The sequence below is a fragment of the Tenrec ecaudatus genome, chromosome 1 (genome assembly GCF_050624435.1).
Source record: "Tenrec ecaudatus isolate mTenEca1 chromosome 1, mTenEca1.hap1, whole genome shotgun sequence".
Classification (NCBI taxonomy): Eukaryota; Metazoa; Chordata; class Mammalia; order Afrosoricida; family Tenrecidae; genus Tenrec; species Tenrec ecaudatus.
The window spans coordinates 74,401,597-74,416,654 of record NC_134530.1 but is presented as its reverse complement, the minus strand read 5'-3'; the positions used below and the strand labels follow the sequence as shown (position 1 = coordinate 74,416,654).

The window sequence follows — 15,058 nt, the reverse complement described above, 5'->3', positions numbered from 1 at the left end:
TTCAGAATTGGTGGGTGGTTTGGAACTGATGACCTTGTAGATAGCAGCCTAATGCATAACTACATATTTATAGTGTCATTAATTTAGCCAATGATGTAGCATTTAAAGAACATTAAATGAGAAAGGAAATGCAAAAATTCAATGAGAAAAGGAAATTATATTGTGGGATATAAAAATGTTCCCCAAGCTTCTCTCCTCCAAATATGCCAGACCTAGGGCATTGCTTGCAGCTAGTGGTAAATGATTGTCAAGTTAGCTCCCTGAGCGCACCAGCCACCAAGGGTAAGCACACCCTATTGCCTGTCCGCCTTAGGTGAGGCTCACTCCCTGCTGTTAGAACAGTGGATTGCTTTCCCGGAAGGGCTCAGAGTAAATCAAGTCTCCAGCTCAAGGACAATCAAGGTTAGACTACCATGATGGATCTAGGATCTGCCTATCTTGTCACATGCATACCATTTATCCCTCCTCTTCCTGTAGCCTGTATACCCCTAGGTTGTCCCCCTTCCATCGCTGTATTACCCATAGTACAACCCCTTCCTGTGACATGTCTTTACCTGGAATCAGGGGGCTTGCATGCCCCCAATATATATATATATATATATATATATATATATATATATATATATATATATATATATATATATGCCTTGGTTATAAATAAATCTCTTTATCTTACCCTCCTCTCTACCTATATCCTCACATGGACCACTAAGAAGGATTGAGCATGCGACTATGAAATGTGTTTGACTCCTTCATTTTACTTTCTATCTCCTATCTCTCTTATTTTCTATAATTTTAACTATAATCTTTATAGATCATACCTGTACAATTGCACCTACTGGACCCATGATAGTGTGATGGGCTGGTTTTCCCCCATATTATATGAGTATAGACCAATTAGGAACTACAATACATGAATTGTTGACTTGTACAGATTAATTTCTAAAGTGATTGGATACTATTTATGCAAACAGTGGGTGTTGTGATGGGACAAATCTTCCAATAATATTTATTCACAGCAGCAGAACCATGCCTACAAGGTTAATGCATGTCTCAGGAAATGTGATCAATTTTTTTGGTAGGAAAACGGGGAGAGGCATCCTCCCAATGGGGAAAAAAGCTTACCAATACTGATGTGGAACCCAAGGGGAGAATATACCTCATATTAAGTTCCTAATTAGACATTTGGCCTACTTTCTAAGTAGCCTTTGGTGACCTAGGCCATGTGCTATCGACAACTGGGACTTTAGACTCTGTTTCTTTCAGGAGCACCATATCTTTCATAGGACACACCAGCAAGATCCAATGTGTAAACTACGTGAATTAGGCTTGACCTCAAACTCACCTGTAGCCATTGGACTCGAGGCCGAAACTCCCTGGTATGAGAAGCAGATGACAAGCCCAAGGACTTTGGTTAGAATGTCTTGCCTTGAAGGCACCAAATGAATGGTGACCCAAATTTATCATAAAATATAAACCTTTGAACAGCATTTATTTAATTAGTTTATATTTCTCCTTAAAACATTTACCATGTTCACACTTGCACCACTTACTCTTAGCTTTTAAATTATTTCTGTTTTATTTTCTCATTCAGAATCTTAGTTCAACTGGCCCAGTTCATTGACATGAAAATGATAGTTTTTCATTTGGAATGTATTCTTTATTGTTTGGCTTATTATATTTAATCTTCCTTAAGAATAACTTGCTTGTGCTGATTATAGGTTGGAGATATATTCAATTTTGAAAAAATATTAAGACAGCTTTTCTTTTTCTTATTTTAATCCTCATCAATGTCAATATTTATACCTTATTTCAAATATTCTGTTTTTAAAAATGTCCATTTAGTTAGTGGGATTCACTTTAAAGTATGTATGTTTGTCCTGTGCTTCTGCTTTTCTCAATCTGGAAGCACTGGTTCTAGTCTGAGACAAAAGTACTCTGCATTCGCTAGATAATGTACATTCCATGTTATTCCTACATTAAGTTACTTACAATGATTTTTAATAAATTGCTTTTTGATCAATTGTTTTTAAGTAGAAACAATACAAAATATAAACTAGATTAACTAGAATGAATTCATTTTTAGAGACTCCTGTGCATCCTAGGACTCTTTAATTTATTGAAAAATTTCTGAAGTTATATTATAATCTAATTTAATAGTATTATTAGTTGTATGAAATTACTACTTAGCCATAACTCTATCTTTTGTTCACTTTAAAGTGGTTTTAGAGATTTTATTTAGAATTATTTGTCCCTTTTAAGGCCTGAATGCTCCAGTCAAATCAAACAATTTATTCTATTCGTGTATTTTTCAAATATATCAATTTATACCAAATTTTCTCAAAGTAGCTACTTTAGGCTAAAATCCCTTTTTTTAAAAGATTATTTTTTGGGGGCTCTTGCAACTCTTGTTACAATCCATACATCAGTTGTATCAGACATATTAGTACATATATTGCCATCATTCTTTTCTAAACATTTACTTTCTATCAAGCCATTGAGATCAGCTCCTCTTTTCCCCCCACCCTTCCCCCACCTACCCTTGTGGACTCCTGATAGATTATAGATCGCTATTGTTTTCATATCTCGCACCAACCGCTGCCTCCCTTCCCCTCTGGCTTCTGTTTTCCCCTGGAGGGAAGGTGCCTGGTTATGTGCTGTTTACTGTGATCAGTAACCCCAATCTCCCTCCTTCCCTCTACCCTTTTCATATCACTATTCCCAATCCTGTACCCGGGTTCCATGTGTCATGAGCTTTATCTCTTGCCTATACCTATGTACATGCTCCAGTTCAGCCCAGAGTGGGAAGCGGCACTGGGGTCATGATAGTGGGGGAAGAGGAAAGCTAAAGGAACCAGAGGTATGTTGCATGATCCATCGGTGCTCTAATGTACCCTGATTGTCTTATCCCCTTCTTGCAACGCCTCTGCGTGTGTGTGTGTGTTGCGGGGGTTGGGGGGGAGGGCAGGAGCGGGTATGTTCCATTATCCATAGATGGACTTTGGGTCTCTGCTCCAACACCCCTCATTCTCACCAACATATTTTTGTTCGTTTGTTGTTTGTTATGAATCTTCTGATGCCTGTTATCTGGTCCCATTGACAACTCACGATTGCATCGACTGGTGTGCTTCTTCCATGTGGACTTGTTGCTTCACTGATGAATGGTCAGTTTTTTAACTTCAAGCCTTTAAGACTACAGACGCTGTGTCTTTTAATAGCAGGGCACCATCCACTGTCTTCATCACGTCTGCTTATGTACCCATTTGTCTTCAGCGATCTTGTGTGGGGCAGGTGGTGGGGTGGTGAGCATCACAAAATGCCAATTTATTAGAACAAAGTGTGCTTACATTGAGGGAGGGTATGAGCTGAGGCCCAGGCCCATCTGCAGCCTCAGTGTATTGCCTTATAAATATATGTACATAGGCCAATAGCTCTATTTTTATGGATTAACGTATTTACCTAAGTACACACCTCTCAGTATCTTTATTTACAGTTTTGCTTCCTAGAGCTTTCTTCTGTTCCTTTTGCCTCCTCCTGCCCCACCATCACATTCCCCCTTCTTCCACCTCTTAGTCCTTCCTTACAGCTAGATTGCCGTTGCTCTACTACCCACAGGATCTATACAACCTCCTAGATGTTGTTTTTAATTCCCTAGTTGTTCCCCTGTCTATGGTGTTGTTTGCTCACCACATTCTTAGCACACCCCCCTCCCACCACACACACACACCTTCTTCCCTCAAGATCCTCTGGAGCCATTGGCCCTGTTGCTTTCTCCCTGAGCTTGCTTCCATGTCTGCCTTATATAAGTAGGCAAACCAGTAATGTCCTAGTTCAAATAATAAGAAAACAAAAGGTTGAAAAAGAAAAGGAGAGGAAAGAACCAAAACATACATAGTTCCAGGTCTGGCCACTGGCTTTTATGAGTCTCTCCCCACTGGTCCTGGGGAAGCTCTGGGGGTTGCCCCCTCCTAAGCCAAAGTCTATTTGGGGGCTCTTTTGGGGCTGTGTGGATTTCCTTTGCTACAATTGGCTTATCTGTTATGCTCCCTTCTTGGTTTGTCCTGCTGTGGACTGAATTATCTCCCTGCTATGTGTTCGCATTATTGTTCTCCATTGCCATACGGTCCAGGTAGGGGACAACATGTCTTGAGGTGTTGTCAGTCCTACAGTCCTCTCTGGGCCTTAGCAGCTCCGTGCAGAGACCTCATCCCCTGGCTTGGTGTGCCCATACGGAGTCTAGTCCGACCGTCCCTTTCTCTTTTTCCTTCTTGGTTTGCTTCCATGTGGGCATGGTAAGTCAGCGCCTTCCCCCACCTGAAAGTTTAGTGTTGCTCTCTGTGGCACATACTTCTAGGGTGGGGGTCAGATCAGCCCTGGTTGGGACCGACCTTGTAGTCCAATCTTTTCATACAATCCTCCACGTGGTTATGTTGCCTTCCTGGTTTGGTTCACCATGGTGGGGTCTGTATGCACACTCCAATTCTGTGGAGACACAGCCAATACTCTCCCCCTGCCCTGTTCTCCTGATGCCATCATGTGTCAGTCTGGGGAGCCTAGAGAAACAAATCCAGAGACACACATATGTGTATAAGAAAGAGGTTTATATACAACAGGAATTGAACATGGAGAAAACACCCCAACCCAGTCCAGGCCAAGTCCTTAAGTCCGATGTTACCCCATATGTCCTACACCAATCTATGAAGTCCTCTTCTGTCTCACGAAAAACATGCAATGAAGCCAAATGCAGGACAATCACAAGCCAGTGGGCAGAAAGTCTTTGGGTCTAGTGGTGTTGTAAGCATCTCAGCACCGGCAGGGGTCTCTCTGTGGCTTCTCCGGCTTCAGAGATTTGGTTGCATACATGTGCCTTGTCTTCTGCAATGGTCCTCAGGGAGTAGCAGAGAGAGAGACATGTCTTCTGCCTCCAAGGAGGAAGTACCAGATTTCCCAGAATTCTCAGGAAAGGCCATGCCCACAGAAGGCTCATTGGCTATCTCCAGATTGACAGCCTAGACTCCACCCCTACACTCTTAATCCTTAAATTGACACCAGATTATGTGACTACTACACATCATTTCAGTTTCTCCCCCTTCGCTCCCCCCTCCTCATTCCCCCCTTTCCTCTTCTTTATGTTGGATTTACATGTGCCATCTTGGGTTTGGTCTGACTTCCACCCAACTGCCTATGAAATAGTGTCTTTTCTTCTATACCTACTGTGCTGATTATACTTACCTCAGGAGACTTGTGATTGGCTGACCTCGCTTAGCATAATTTCCTCCAACTCTTCCCATGAAACAATGTGATCATCTGTGCTTTTCAGTGCTGCATAGTACTCCATTGTGTGTATGTGCCAGACTGTACTGATCCACTTGTCTATTGATGGAAATTTAGGTTGTTTCCAACTCTTTGCGATGTGACTTGTACTGCTATAAACATTGGGGCACAGATGACTAGTCTTGTTTTATTTCTTACTTCTGGGTATATGCCCAGTAGAGAGAAAGCTGGGTCATAAGGTAGATCAATTTCCATTTTCTTTAAATATTGCCAGATTGCTTTTCCACAGTGGCTGTACATATCTACACAACCACCAGCAGTTGAGGAGGGTTCCTGTCTCACCACATCCCCTCCAACATTTGTTACTCTGTGATTTTCTGATTTGGGCTAACCTCAAGGGTATTAGGTGATATCTCATGGCTGTTTTAATTTGCACTTCTCTTATGGCTAATGATCAGGAACACTTTCTCATGTGTTTATTGGCCATATGGGTCTCCTTCCCTAGTGAAATTTCTTTTCCGTTCTTTTGCCCACTTTCTCAGCGGATTAACTATTAAAGCGTTCTTGTACAGCAGATTTACCCAATTCACTATTGTTCTATTTGTTTGACTGCTACTTTCATGAGCAGTGATTGTAGATCCAATCAAAATAAAATCCTGGACAACTACCACCTTTTCTTCATTTTTCATGATATATTGGTCTATTTGTGGACACTTTTGTTTCTTTGTATTGAGTTGTAATCCATACCGAAAGCTTCAGTCTGATTTTATCAGCAAGTACTCCTCACCACCAAATTAAAAGTAGCATAACCTCAAATATAACCTCTGTTAAATTACGATTTTATTTTCATCATAGTATATTATCACGTGAAAATGAACTATTATTAAAATGAATTTCCTGTTTCATTTCCCTAAATTTATGTGAGTAGAGATTTTCTTTCCACTCACAAACATATTGCTATCACTTAATAGTATCTGATGCTCAATTAAAAAATAAAAATAAATGAATGAAATGCTCTTACCTTCCATAACGGCTTATAGTTCTTTCATAACATTATCATAGAATATCTTATAGTTGTTTTATACTCTTAGAGGAATTTCTGTAGAATATGAGCACTGAATTATTCCTTTAAAGCACAGTATCTGGTACAGGGATTGCCTAGCATATAGTAGATTACTAAAATTTTGTTTAAATGAAATAATCTTCCATCTTAAAGCCTGGCAGGGATTTTACCACTGGGTATGAGCTCCAGAACATATTTGGAGCTCAACAAGCAATCATACATTGTTAACTAACTAATTATTAGCTAGATTTTGTCGACTCAACTCCTGTAGATAAGCTATTTTCTCTTAGGTCCTCCAGAATAGTCGCACATTCATTTAGTGATTATTGATTCTTGCTGTAGACATTTTCTAATTAGCTTGGTTGGCTGACTGCAGTGTTCACAGCAAAATATGAGAGTGAAAGAAGAAAGTGAAAGGGTTGCCATAGAAAGTAGATTAGCAGCCACAAGGGTGAACAGGTATTAGTCCAGCTGAAAACAGAAATCACTAGAATGAAGGCTGCATGAGCATATGGATCTGTGCTCTATCATACCTTGTCTCCTTAGGCTCTAGAGTGGTACAAGAAATGTGGTCATAATAATAACAAATAGTATAGGACTATTAGTAGAAGATGCCTGGGTGTCACAACCAGTGTGCGCTTGATTGCTGTATTGAACCCACCCAGTGTCACATGATGATCTGCTTATACAAAAAGTTAGAGTGACGGATGAACTATCTGGAGGAAAAACAACAGGACTGACAGTTCCAGGGGGACTTGGGGTGGGGGACGGGTAGGGGGTAAGGAAGTGGTGTTAACAAACACAGGGACAAGGGAAGAACATGGGACCCAAAATGGTAGTGAGGGGGGAGTGGCAGGCCTGGTGTGGAATGATCAAGGGTAAGGTTGTGTAGAGAAGTATAGCTGTAGCCCAGGTGGGGACGGAGCATGGTAGTGGGGCAGGAGGAAAGTCAAGGGAGATGGAGGAAGGAGCTGGGAGTCAAGGGGCATTTATGGAGGTCTAGACAAAGACATGTACATGCAAATATATATATGAGGATGGGGAAATAGATCTAAGTGTCTACATTTATAGGCTTAGTATTAAGGTGGCGGAAGGACCTTGGGCCTCTACTCAAGCACTCCCTCAATGCATGAATACTTTCTTTTATTAAAGTGGAACTCTATGATGCTCACTCTCCCAAAACAATGGCTGAAGCCAAAGCAGGTGAACAAGTAAATGTGGTGAAGAAAGCTGATGGTGCCCGGCTATCAAAAGAGATAGTGACTGGGGTCTTAAAGGCTTGAAGATAAACAAGCGGCCATCTAGCTCAGAAGCAACAAAGCCCACATGGAAGAACACACCAACCTGTGTGACCGCATGGTCCCAAAGGGATCAGTTATTAGGCATCAAAGAACAAAAAATCATATCATTGGCTGCACACCTCCATGACAGGATCGCTGAAGACAAATGGGTGCATAAGCAAATGTGGCGAAGAAAGCTGATGGTGCCCGGCTATCGAAAGAGATAGTGTCTGGGGTCTTAAAGGCTTGAAGGTAAACAGGCGACCATCTAGCTCAGAAGCAATAAAGCCCACATGGAAGAAGTACACCAGCCGGTGCGATCACGAGGTGCCAAAGGGACCAGGTATAAGGCATCATGAAAAAAAATATATGTGTGTGTGTGTGTGTGTGTGTGTGTGTGTGTGTATACCATAGTGAATGAAGGGGAAAGTGCAGAGTGAAGACCCGAGGCCCAAGTGTCAACCACTGGAGATCCCCTCACAGAGGGGTTTAGGAGAGGAGACGGGTCAGTCAGGTTGCGATGTAGTACCAACAAAGAACATAGCTTTCCCCCAGATCCTGGATGCTTCATCCCCCCAACTACCATGATCCTAATTCTGCCTAGCAGGACTGGATAGGGCAGAGATTGTACACTGGTGCATATGGGAGCTGGAGGCACAGGGAATCCAGGGTGGACGATATCTTCAGGACCAGGGGTGTGAGGGGCGAGGCTGGGAGAGTAGAGGGTGAGTGGTTGGAAAGGGGGAACTGATTAAAAGGATCCACATGTGACCTCCTCCCTGGGAGATGGATGGCAGAGAAGGGGGGGAAGGGAGACTCCGGATAGGGCAAGAAATGACAAAATAACAATCTGTGGATTATCAAGGGCTCATGAGGGAGGGGGGAGCAGGGAGTGGGGGCGGGGAATAAAGAGGACCTGATACAGAGGGCTTAAGTGGAGAGCAAATGCTTTGAGAGTGATTAGGGCAAAGAATGTGTGGATGTGCTTTATACAATTGATGTATGTATATGTCTGAATTGAGATAAGAGTTGTATGTCCCCCTAATAAAATGTTAAAAAAGAAAAGAAAGAAAATGATTAGGGCAAAGAATGTACAGATGTGCTTTATACAATTGATGTGTGTATATGCATGGATTGTGATAAGAGTTGCATGAGCCCCTAATAAAATGTTTAAAAAAAAAAGTTAGAGTGAGAGACAGAATGAGAGAACGAGAGAGATAGAGAGATTGATAAGAGCATAAAATCCTATGGAGCAGTTCTACTGTAAACACATGGGACATCACAAGTCAAAATTAACTTGATGGCTCCTGATTTTATTTTCAGTAGCAAATGCCAGATTTGAAATCCCATAGTTCATATTCAGTAAATATTTGTTAATTTAGAAATAACTAATAGGGAACATGGATTTAATGTGTTACAACTAAATGAAACATTTCTATCATTTTGTTTCAGGCTAGGAAAGTATTCATATGTAAGAGGAAATATAATTTACATTGTATTTGTGATACTTTTTAAACTGGATATAATCATCTGAAAAGAGCAAAACCAAATTTAAATTTTAAAAAATTTTAAAAATTAAAAAAAAATTTTAAATTAAAAAAAAGGTAGGGGGTGGGCGGGTAGGGAGGCTGGAAAAAAAATTTTTTTTAATTTAAAAAAAGAGGAGCAAAACCAATGTCTTCCACTTTTTTTAATAACAGCAAATACTACTCTTCCTTCCTGATGTGTTTACGTAGAACCCATTCAAACTGTGCTTCCCTTTCAATTTTATATCTCAGGAATTTAAAGCAATTTCTTAACTCAGAAATTACGCACACCTCTAAAATTCCCAAGGAAAGAGTACAAATATGTAGCCCTATCAGACGCTCGGGCAGCTCCCCTCAGCACAGCCCCGTTGCCTGTATAGCACTTGCCAGAGTTGTGGCAGTCACATGGTTCCAAAATCTGCCAAAGAAAGAGGATTGAACTTTAAGCCTAAAAATAATTTTTAAAAAAATCTGGATGCATGTCATATCACCCTGACAGCGCCTGCAGATTCTATTTTGATTACACTGAATGCAAGCCGATGGGCACATTCAAGAAGGGCGCGTCTCCAGTAACTTGAGAAACACCAGCAGTTGGAATTTTGTTAAATGCTTTGCCAACTGGCCTTGTTCCTAACCAGTCTTGTCTCCAGAGCCTTGATAGCACTTTTAAAATGACAAAATATTCCCATCACATTCTTCCGTGCTGACCTATCCTGGTGCTATGCGTACAGTGATGGGTACACCATCATAAGAGCGCAATGTAGATTTTTGGGGACAGAGTAGCCTGAAATAGAGTATGGAAATGGAGACAAAGGAGCCAGATGATATGGAAACTGGCGAAAAGCCTGCCTTCTTCATCCGTATGTCCTTGGGCAATGTACACATAGGTCGCTCCAGGCCCGAATATCTGCATCTCTAAATTGGAGCTTGCAGTTTGTAAGAGTGACATAGAAAATACAGGAGGAAGGCATCATATAAATAATGAAGTTCTGGATAAGATTATTGGTTTAAGTATCATCTAAGTAGTTTATGAAGCCAAATGTTTGGTCTAAAAGCAGTACATGATAAAAAGCAATGGAGTCAGAAGGCTTGAGTTGAAGTTTGAGTTCTGCAACATAGTAGTTGGGTGAATTTGTGCTATTTATTTAACATTCAGTTTCCTAATCTATAATATTGAGATTTGTTCATTTATCATAGAAAATTCCTGCGTGTGAATGGGCCTGGTAGTATAGGGAGACATATTTATGACTCAAAAAAGATATATATGAAAACATACTTATGATTCAGAAAAGACACAGTGAGTGAGAACTGGGTTATACTTGAAACCAAGTACTGCAGTTCTGAAGAAAAGTGGACCGAACTTTCCCTGATCTCTCCTGCTCATGGTCCAACAGGGTTCACGGCAATAAACCGTAAACGGGAATTTTAAAGTAATTCCTTGTCAAGACTTCTTTCTACCGACGATCTCATTTGGCTCTCATACTAATATTATGGGATAAAGCAAAACAAAACAAATAAAACTGTATTATTGTTTGCCATCACATCTATCCACTCATTTACATCATTTAACATATGGTTTCTTGTTCTTGGGCACCATTGAATCAGTTCTGCCTCAAACAACTCATCACGAAGCACTGCCGATTCTGCGCCATCCTTGCCAGTGTTAGCCTTGAGCCCATTGTTGAAGTCGCTGTATCACTGTCTTGTTGAGCATGTTCATTTCACTCCTGTATGATGCCCTTTGCCAGGGTCTCCTAATGCCCCAAATCCCTGAGATGAAGTCTTACCATCCTTGCTTCTAAGGAGCCTCTGGCTGTCTTTCCTCTAAGATAGCTTTGTTTGTTCTTCTGGCAATCCATGGTGCTTTTAAAATTCTTTGCCAACATCACAATTCAAAAGCACCAATTCTCTAGCCGTTCTGATCCACTGTCCAGCTCTCATGCGTATGTGAGCCCATCGAAGATACCACGGCTGGGGTCAAGCGCACTTTAGTCCTTAAATCCACATCTTTTTTTTAACATTTTAAATTGATTTTGTGCATCAGATTTTCTAAATACACTACATCCTAGCACATTTATTGGGTGCAAATTATAATAAAGGATATATTTTAACTGCTGTCCAACTATAAATGATCTCACATGCTCACACATGTGCTCACACCATGTGCAAAAAAAATAAAGCTAACCATAAAGAAAAATATGAAGCAGTCCTGTTTGGAAGTGGTTAAAGAAAAATATGAAGCAGTCCTGTTTGGCAGTGGTTAAAGAAAAATATGAAGCAGTCCTGTTTGGAAGTGGTTAAAGTATTCATAAAGAGAGAAAAAATATGACTGTCCTTCGAGTTGAATTCTTAACAATGACAGTCGCAAAACATCACGGTACACATACTCCACAGTGAATGTCACATTCCTCTCAGTTATCCACTGATGTGACAACAGAAATATTCAAACAGAAACCTATTCTCTAGCAGATTGCCAACTCTGGGGGAAGGTTCTCTCTTCCAGCCCCATGGATAGTTCTTGTCTCATTTTGAAAGCCATGTGCCTGGAATCCATTGGAGAACTCCATGTGTTTTAGAATCAACCTTCCTCTGGGTTCAGAAGGTCCTCGATATGGATCTTGCATCTGAAAAGAAGCCTCTGTTTCCAGCTCATCATTGCTAGTGGTAGTCAGATCCCGCAATGCCTACGTAACAGAATGGTACTAAGAACTGAATAGTGAATTCCCACATCCTCAGTGTTTGGCACTTATTGCCTTACATCAGTTTTCAGACGGTAATGAGTCCTGAGCACAGTGGAAGCTTCATTAATTGGAAATTTCTCAAAATCTGCCCAGTAAATTTCTTTCTTTGACTGATTTGACTTGTATCTTTTCCCTGCAATAAATTGTAACTGTGAATAGATTTCAGTGAGTTTTGTGAATCTTTTCAGTGAATTATCAGGAACCTGATAGTGGCTTAGGCAACCCCAAACACTTGGAGTTGGAGTCAAAAATGAGGGTGATATAGAAGATTGTTCTCTCAAAAGACAAAAGGGCAAAATACTTCAATAGTCAATTGATTTTTTGAGAGACATAAATGCCAATGAAAATATGAAAAAAATTAGGATTTAAATAAATGTAAGTATTTTAAATATTATACTTTACAATCAAACTAGAAAATATTGAAAATCTAATACCATTTGCTTCAAGGTATTGAGAAATAGACACTCTTTTTCACAATTACAATGACCTAAATGTTGGTGCCCCACCCATCTATCAGTGTGTCATCCTGTGGTGGCTTGCGAGTTGCTGTGAAACCGGAAGCTATGCCACCAGTATTTCAAATACCAGCAGGGTCACACATGGTAAAGAGATTTCTGCAGAGCTTCTCAACTAAAAATAGAGTTGGAAGAAGCAAGAGGCAATCCACCTCTGAAAATGAGCCACGGTGTACCGATGAATAGCAGGTATAAAGCCAAAGGTGAGCCCCTTGTGTTGAGAAGCACTCGGAGTGCAACTGCGGGAGAGCTGACTCCTCGAAGTGGTTAATCTCAATGATGTGGAGGAAGGAATGCTTTCAGAACCGTCATTTATAAGCAGGACTCAGGATGAGGACAGAGGCAAGGCCTGTTAATAATCAGTATATGGGATGCACAAATAATGTTTCTAGGAGAGTTAGTGGTCGTCAAAAGTGAGGCTCAGTGCTAAAGGAAGTTGGAAGTAGAAAGCATCATCTTTCTGCATCAGAACAACGGGTGATTTCAACCTCTGATCTTGGGTTTGGCAGCATAACCCCTTGTGATAGGTATATAACATATGTTGTCAATTGGAGAGGATTAAGTGTGAAGGGGTAGAGTTTAACCTGTTGATCAGGTTGCAGCTGATGACCTCATTTGGAGGTGCTAAGGAGATAAATAACTCACTGGAGGCAAGACCCAGACTCACTCCCTGGGAGACATTGCAACTGATAAGACACATGGAGCTACACTGGAACCCTTGAAGGAGCCATGTGGAGACTTCTGCCAGTGCTGAGATGCTTACAACATCACTGGTTCCACAAGATTTCCCACCCCCTGACTTGTGATCTTCCTGCATTCGGTGTCATTGCATGTGTTTTGTGAGTCTGAAGAGGACTTTATAGATTGGCATTGGACATATGGGCTCATATCAGACTTATGGACTTGATCTGACTGGGCTGGGACATTTTCTCAATATTCAATTGTTCTTGTATATAAAGCTCTTTATTATACTCATACCAGTGTCTATAAATGTCTCTAGTCTTCCCAGACTAACACACTCATTAAGTGACCAGGGCTCCGAAATTGACTGCCAGTGATCCAAAAGGGCAGGCTGGAACTGCTTCTGTGCATGTTTGAGGCTCTGAATCTTTACAGGAGCAACAAGACTCAACTTTCCCTGTTACTGTGTTTGCAGTGTTGTTTGTGGTTGGCCATTTGCAAAATCAAACCTTGGAAATCACCAGCTTCTTGGTTGGAGAAATAGATTTCCTGTTGGCGTATAAAAACAAAGTGACCAGTCTCAGAGATCTACTGGAGCATTCTAATCTGTCCTATAAGATCGATAGAGTTGCAATCAACTGAATGACACTACTTATGTTGAGTGACCAGAGATTTCAACGTCATTTATCTATATGAACTTCAGTTTTCTTATTTGTAAAACAGAATCACAAAGTGGTTGTGAGGTACATGAATTATTGTACGTAAACATGTTTTCATAAATAACAACTGATAAATGGAGGTTCTTTTGTGCTCCTGTCTCCTCTTTCCTGGTGCAGTCACATGCTCATTGTCTGCCTTGCCTGGGTACATTTCAGAAGGCTTTCCTTGTGATTCATAACTTCTAGCCGCTATGTTAAGTACGTACTAAAGAACTCCAGCCATCACTCTGTGTCAGTTTGTCACAATGTGATGACTGTGTGTTGCTGTGATTCTGGGAGCCATGCCACCTCTATTTCAAATATCGGCAGTGTCATCTATGGTGAACAGGTTGACATTAAGAAAGGACTAGGTAGAAGGAAACAGCATTTCACTTCTGCACGAAAACCGTATGTGTCACAGGAAACCATGCTGTCATGGCAGATGACAGACCCCTCAGGTTGTAAGGCACTCGCGTTATGACCACGGAAGCAGTGCGTCCTCAAAGCAGAGCTGACTTTAATGAATTAGATGGAGTCAATCTTTCCTAGTCTCCATTGATGGGGAAGGTCTCCAAATGAGAAGAAAGCAGCTGCAAGCATCCAATAATAATGGATTGACTATAAGAAAATCAGAAGCATTAGCATGAAGTAGTATAACATTTCTTGATCTGCTCTAACTAGTGAATTATTTCATATGCAGATTATATGTCAATAAAACTGTTTAAAAAATAAAGTAGAACACATAAAGATCAGTATCCTAGCCATCAGCATGCTAACATATACGAGGGCTGACCATTTTGAATTGAGTGATTACATGGTTTACAATTATCAGGAACGACAAAGGAATGGAGTCACATTCATTATGCAAAAATTTTTTTCAAGATCTATCTTGAGGTACAATGCTGTCTGTGATAGGAAACTATCAATACACCTAAAAGAAAAATCAGTTAATAAGCTACTACTTAAGTTTATACTAACCACTGAAGCAAGGGATGAGGAGGTAGATTTTTATCACCTTCAGTTTGAAATATATCAAATGTGAAATGAAGATACATTGATAAATATTGGTGATTAGAATACTACAGTTGGAATGAAATAGGAAAGATCAGTAGTTGGGAAATATAGCCCTGGTTATATAAATGAAGTTAGAGATCCCGTGATACAATTTTGCAAGCTCAAGAACTTCATTTCAAATGTCTTCTCCCCACAACATAAGCAGTTATCATACATGTGGTTTGTCTGTTGAACTGAATGAAGGAGCCAGCCATAGGCTGCTGCAG

General features: G+C 40.6%; 1 protein-coding gene across 1 annotated transcript in view; it reads left to right on the top strand.

The window, feature by feature from the left end:
• AGBL4 (AGBL carboxypeptidase 4) overlaps window positions 1-15,058 on the top strand; it is a 1,434,684-nt gene that overhangs the window by 641,756 nt on the left and 777,870 nt on the right. The window lies entirely within an intron of this gene.